A 7,275-nucleotide genomic window follows, 5' to 3' on the forward strand; every position below is an offset into this window, starting at 1 on the left:
CACAGACACTACTGCCTCGTTTTACTGAGAGCTTCATCTCCGAATTAAAAAGACAGTGAGATTTCCCCCTTTATAACATGAGGTATATCAGGCTCTGCCTGTGCCCTCTGAGGATCCCAGACCCTTTCCCAAGGGGCGAGCATTGTGGTACAATCCCAATAGGGCATTCTGCTTTCCATGTGGTGTAGCGTGGAGGGGGGAAGCCAGTTTGGCAGCTTCCACATTATGTCCCCAATCACACCTTCCTTCCTCCCATTTCACTGTTGCTCCTCACACCCTGCCTACATGCCAGCGGCCATGGAGCCATCGCTTAGTGGGAGCCTCCCCCTCTACCCTATGTCGTTGTGCTAACTGGTCAATCATGGGGTTTGCATTATGAGCCATTAGTCCTGGGGGCGTTTTTCACATCTGTCCCTTCCACCAGCTTCACCAGGCCGGGAATCACAGGCTGCAGCGTCAACCCTGCACTTCGTAGAGCCCAGTTCCGTGTTAGGGAACTGCATGTGCAGGGGCCTGACATTGAAAAATCCAGCCCCCAGTGACTTTCCTCAGGCCAGAGCCAGCACTGGAACCCCGACCTTCCTGATGGCTAATCCCATATCCAGGCCCCTGGCCCCTCTCCCTCAGAGGGGTGACCTCTCCCAGTGTTATGTGACACCACACAGGACTGCAAAACTGCCCTGGGCAGTGACTCACTAGTGCTCCTTTGGGATGCTGTGTTGGGTCATAAGATGACACAGAACTGACCCGGTGGCTGGGGGATGCTTCTGAGCAGGGCAAACCACACAGGCGAGTCCCAGCCCATCAGTTCTTTGTGTGATCGAACCGGACTTAAGATAACAGAGCTGAAAGGATAGCACCGTGAATTACTGTATGTCACAACAGAGCAGGTGTGTGTGACAGTCACTCCAGACAAGTCAGGCCACTCCACAGGTGTTGTTAAGTCACAATTATTCCTTCCCTTGGGGTCTGGGGCAGGATTGTTCCCTAGGGATATTTTCCAGCACTTTCTGCCTTTGGAGAGCATTCCACAGCCTGACAGATCACGCCATGGCCAATAAAGCCATTTGGCCCTAATTGTTGTTTCCCTTTATGGTGAATGATCATTTTCCATAGATAAAACCTTCCCTTCTGGTCCCCGAGCAAACCCACCCAGGGAGGGCGGAGAACAGCCTGGACTCTGGCCTAAATAAACACTCTTAGCCATCTCACATGGATCCATTTATCTGCAGGAAGCCCACAGAGCAGAGGCAAGTTTTCTGTTGCCCCCATGTGACAGGGGGTGTTCGATAAAGAGTCACATTAATGGGTGGTTTATTCTGGGGCAGCAGGAGGGGGCTCCAAAAGGGTCCCCTCGTCTCTGCTAGCTCACAGCCTCATCCAGGCCAGCCACCGTCTAGCTAAGCTCCCCATAGCCCCAGCTCCTTGACTGGCCGGGGGGGTTGCTGTGGTGGCACTGGTTTTATGGGTCTACTGGTATGGAAAGCCCTGTCCCCAGGCTGAAAGGTAACGGCCACTGAGCAGACTTGGCTCCAAGCAGAGCACTCTGGGGCCATGCGCACGGCCTGCCAGGATGTCCAGCTAGCCAGACAGAATCCACAGGCAACAGTCCCACACTGGAGCTGTGACTGGTCCCCGGGGGAACAGAGCTGAGAGGCCACCAGTGAGCACCCCCCTGCCCACAATCCTCCAGCGTGCAAGGGGGTGGGGGGGCTGGTAGTGAGAGCTCCCCAGCTCCCAGCGTATGGATGGAAACCAGAGAGAGCTCTAGAGAACCAAGAAAAACTCCTCCTTGCGTTGCACTCAGGAGCACATTGGAAGCTAGGCTCCGAAGCTCAGGTGCCACCTGCTCCCTGCCAGAAACCCACCTAAGCAGGGGGGCAGCTGTCACATAGCCTGTCTGGAGTTCCCAGGTGCTCTCATTCCCCTGGGCACCATTAGGGCTGGCCCATCTCCTGCTGGCTTAGGGGGTGGCAGACTTGTCCCAGGGCCCTGCTCTGCGCTGGTCACAAGGCCTCCGGAGCTGTTTTTATTCATTCCCATCACGCTCCCATGGAAGGCGTGAGCGAGGCAGCCAGTTAGCCCCTCTCCCAGCTGCTGCGGTGTCGCAGATCATTAACCTGGGTCAGGCTCAGAGGGAATCACTGTCTCCATTGCAGTATTTAGGAGTAAATGCATTAAAGCCGGTGGTGTGACACTGACTGGGTGGCTGCCGGGCAGGGTTGGCTTTGGGGAGCTGGCACACGCTGAAAGCCAAGCCCCGGTGATCACAGCAGCTGGGAACTCCTCCTCCGGTGAACTTGATGCTGGTGAGAGATGGCATAGATCCTCAGAGCAGGGGCAAGGGTGGGCGGGGGCGGGGCTCACATCCATCACCTCAATCTAGACTGAAAGAAGAGGGATGCTCTTGGTCAGACACTGCTGGAGCCTCCAAGAGCAGGCAGGGCTCCAAGGTCACCCCCTGACATGCAAGCCTCAGATCCAGGGCAAGCTGCGCTGCTAGAGCAGGGGTTCTCAACCTCTGCGCCATCCTGGGCCGTGTATGCAGCTCTCAGGGTTACATGGGCCGCATCCACACAACATACAGACTGCCTGTATGGTCCTGAGGATGTCACAAGGGCTGCAGCTGTGTGCTAATTGGGCCGCGAGCGGCCGCAGGGTGAGACCCACTGCACTAGATGATGGCAGCAGGAGCCCCCCCCGCCCCTTCCCATATCCCCCCAACTCTCCCGCATCGCGCCCACCTTGCTCACAGCGAGACCGGGACAGCCGGCTCACCTATAATGCCAGTTTCAGCCAGGCGCTGGGAGAGGTAGATACCAGCCTGTCCTCAGCAGGGCGGTGCTGCCAAGCGACTGCCCAGCACCCCAGAGATGGTAGGACAGAGCTCCCTCACTGCTGGTGTTTATCGTGGCTCATACCCGGCAGCTCAGGGAGGGGCAGCGCCGGAGTCTGGAGAGGCTGGGACGGCAGGTGCCAGGCTCAGCGAACCACAGCTGAGAGCTGCAGAGCTGGCTTGGGAAGTGGTGCAGGCTGGGTGTGCCCTGGAGGATTCCAGACCGCGGGCGAGGCCTAGCTCCCCTCCCCAGGCAGAGCAGGGACTGCCCTATGCCATCCCAGCACAGCCGCACTGAGGGGCAGAAGAAATGGGAAGGAGATGGGGAAAGCAGAACGGCTGGGCCAGGAAAGGAATTCATTAGCGCAGAGCGAGGCGGCTGTAGCCCTGCTGTACAGGCTTCCCAAGGGGAGGCAGGTTTGTTACAAGCACAGGCATTAAACCCACAGGAATCCGCGTGGGAGGTAGCAGAGCAGGAAGCGAGTTGCAAAAGGCTCCTACAGAGGGCTGGCAAGCGAATGGTGCAATATCCGAGGTCAGAGAGGCCCTGCTGACTCTATGGCCTCCAGCAATGTATGGTGCCGGAGTGCGGCTGTATTCACCTAGTTAACTGACCCTGGAGCCAAGCCTAGCTGCCTGTCACGTAGGCACAGGGGCCATAAACCCGGCCATCTGATACCAGAGTCTGGGAACCTCCAGACTCACCCCCTGGGGACATGGCGAACAAAGGAGTCCGCGGGTGCAACACACCTGGAAGCTTGTTTTAACTGTTAGCCCCCTGCCCTCTCCTGTGCACAGCTCCAATTCCGGCCCTGGGAAAGTCTGTGAACATCTCTCCCTTCCCTTCAGGTGGCACGGTCTCCAGAGAGCATCAAGCTGCATGTCTAGTCTGGGCTGCAGGCTCCTCTTATTCCTGGGTCCGTGCCAGATGCACCTACCTTGCAAGCCCAGCAGCGTTGGGCCTATTGAGGGCAGGTACCTGGGGGTGTGTGGAGGGGGTGGTGCTGTCTGGTGCTGAGAGAACAATGGCCTTTCAGTGCAGGGGCCAAACTGGAAAATCCCCCAAAATTCATCTCGGTTCAAACCAAAACTGACTTCTTTTATTTATGTGTTTTAGTTCGATCGGAAAGTAGATGCAGCTTTTTGTTTATTTGTTTTTCATTTAGTTTTGGGTCATTTTTCAACTGTTTTTCACCCTTCTTGGTTTTAAAAATTTAGCCTGGTTTCTAAAGAAAGGTGCCCTGGCAAACAAAAAGTCAAAACGTTTCATTCTGAAATGTTTCCAAATTCTTTTTTCTGGTTTTTCAGCTGAAGCCGTTTCCTGAATCCAACCTGAAAAATTCTGCCACCTCCAAAATGCATTTTTCAGCAAATGTATTATACGCCCAAGAGATTGCCCCTATCTCTCTGTACACCCTTTGAGTCAGTAATAAACCATGGCTCCAGCTCTGTTACTGGAGGGCGTCTTGTTCAGCTGATCTGTAACACTGAGGCCCTGACCCACTGATAATCATCAGTGAGATCATGGGATTTTAAGAAAGAAGACGTGAGTAACCCAGTGTTCTAGCCAGATTCCTGCTGGGATGACTGCACACCTCCTATCTAAATTGCCTTTGTGTTTTTAATTGGATACACTATTTTTCTCCTTTTCCTGGCTTAAGCTGCATCCGCAGTGACATTGTGCACTGCGCTTCATGCAAGAGGTGGCTGCATTTCAGCAGGAGATGATGGGGAATTTTGTTTACGCTTTGCAAAGCATCCTTTATGCTGAAAATGCTATGGAGATGGAAAACGTTATTACTGTGGTTATATGAGATAAAGATGGGAACAGGCCGACTATCCACAGATACAACATACAGAGAAACAATGAAGAAGCGGTGTTCTTCTATTTAACCAGCTGAAACACCCGCTTTCGATAACGCTCTGCTTAGACAATAAAAAAACTCTATCCCCCTGCAGGAAATAAGGCAAACACAACCTCCATGTTGAAAAACTCACAAGCTCAGTCTGACCCCTTTGTGCATGGGGGGACCAATCTCCCAGCAGCTGATTCAAGATGCTTTATCTAATTTTGTTGCTATTTGCTGATTTCACTTCGGAGGCGATAATTTGCTGCATGGGACGCTGATGCTTTATACAGACCGAATCCAAATCAGGCAAGTTGGGAGACCAGAAGACAGCAGGTTTCAGGTCCTAGGATTTGCAGTGATTGGGGAGTGCATGCTGCCAGCTGGAGGGAAGGAGGAGACACATTTTGCTGTCAGGACTGCCCATGGGGCCATCACCCCAGCACTGCCAGGGCAATAATGCAAATGGAGAAACCCAGGGGGAAAGTCACGGAACAAAGCTGCATTGAATGAACTGTGTTAGGAGCTCAGCTGGGAGATGAGGATGGCCTCCAGTGTCAGAACTATGCATTAAATATTAACTCCATCCCTGTTGCAGTACTGAGAGGATCCACAGCAGATAAAGGTGAACTGTGACCATTGCCCTGACTGGCTAAGAATTGCTCATGCCCATTTATTTTTATTGCCCCATGAGCCCCGTTGTGCTCCCTTGTCTGTCTCATCCAGCTCCTATGTCTTGTCTTCTAGGCTGTAGGTTCCTTGGGACAGGGACTGTCCTATGTTTGTACAGCATCTGGGACAGTGGGGGGCAGGCCTGGTTGATCTCTAGTCACAAGTACACTATGAACATGAATTAAACCCAACAAAACGCTGACGTGAGACTGCAGCTCCAGTTAGGGTTAAAGAAGTTTTATTCCAATTCTATCCCGTCTGTCTAATCTCCATTGAGATTTGCTAGAGATCAACAAACAATTCACAACTAATCATTTTTCCCAGGAACTTCACTTACTGCGCTTTTGGATAATTGCTCACAAACAAATTGCCAAATTCTTGGACATATCAGTCATCCAAAAGTACTTGCAAATTTCTTCAGCCGGGGAGTTGACCATTTGTGAACAGTCTGATGTGGACATTCAGAATTCCTGCGGGTGATCTAAGCCATGTGGTGCTGATTCTGTTCCCTGACTGGCTAACATATGTAACAAACCAATAGTGCCTATTGCCAATTTAACATCCCAGTCTATGGCACAGTCTGGAGTTGGCTTGGGTGAACTCACAAGCATTGGCGCTTTAAGCGTGCCTTGGGGCAGGAGGCAAAGCAAAATTCATACTGTATTCAAATACGTAGCCACAGCTAATTTCCCCCACTGCCTCCTTAGCTGTAGCGTTTAGACAGCACCCGCTTCCAGGGGTGCTGGAATAATTTGTGTAGTGGGTGTGCTGGGAGTCACTGAACCGCACTGTAAATTCTATAGGAAGGGGGAAGGCCGGAGTACAGGGGCCAGCTCGGGTCATGCTGCATGTTCCAGCAGCCGTAGAGTTGCTCTACATTTTACTCAGTTGCCCATGGGCCCTTTCTGGGCAGCTAAACAGAGCTAGAAGGCAGGAGTGCGCTGGCCATGCCCCCTCACTCCTCCTCCCTTGTCACCTGCCTTGATATGCCCCAAAAACATCCCTCCAAAGCATGAAGCCCATGAAGAAACCTTCCAGCAGCTCTTCCCCAGCCAGGAATGTCAGGGGCCATTTCCAGCCTGTTAAGGCCCCTTTATATCGCCAGGTTGCACAACAGGGCCTTTGGACAACAGGGTGCGGAGCCTTCTGCCTTTGGCTGAACGAGCCCCTGGGAACAATTAGGCCCCAGTGGCTTTGTGAGCAGAGAGGAGGGAGGTGGGAAGGAAAGCGTTGAGAACTCAAGGTGGTCGCTGTTGATCTGATAGGAGCAACCAGAGAGCTGGGTCTGTAATCACCTTCAGAAGTGCCCTAACACAGGGCAGGCCGCACAATTGGAAGGTGCTCCAAGGGGCTGGAGCAGAGACTTGATTACATTCATTACTGGTGTTTGCCAAGAGTAAAACTTTCCCTGTGCGTAAACTGTTGCATTCAAAAAATTCAAATCAGGAGGGTTTTACTCTGGAAAGCAGGCAGCCTGATTAAAGCGGGGGAGCCGAACAGCTGCTTTATGTACAGCAGACACCGTGCATATCATTTCAAAAGCCACCTCGGTCTGGGATTACTTAAGAGATAGCTTGGTAATAAACACGCAGAACTTGTTTTAACAAACTGCCGCCCTGGCTCTCAACATGTATTACACACATTCCTCATGAGAGATTTGCCTCAGAAACAGCCGGTGCGGTGACCATTAGTTCTTCCTAGTTGCTAATTCCTTGTATTTGCAATCTAAGATACTTGTATGCTGCAACTCACACAGGCGTTATTTCAGGGACATGTGCTAGCCAGGTCACACTAGGGCAGTGTTTCTCAAATGGTGTTCCGCGGAACCCCAGGGTTCCGCAGGCTGAGTTCAAGGGTTCTGCGAAGATGCGGAACCGCGCCGCTGAATTTAAAAAAAATCGGGCGCCGCGGAACAGCTGA

The sequence above is a fragment of the Emydura macquarii genome, unplaced genomic scaffold (genome assembly GCF_026122565.2).
Source record: "Emydura macquarii macquarii isolate MOO-44397 ecotype Brisbane River unplaced genomic scaffold, CSIRO-AGI_Emac_v2 contig_1483, whole genome shotgun sequence".
Lineage (NCBI taxonomy): Eukaryota > Metazoa > Chordata > Testudines > Chelidae > Emydura > Emydura macquarii.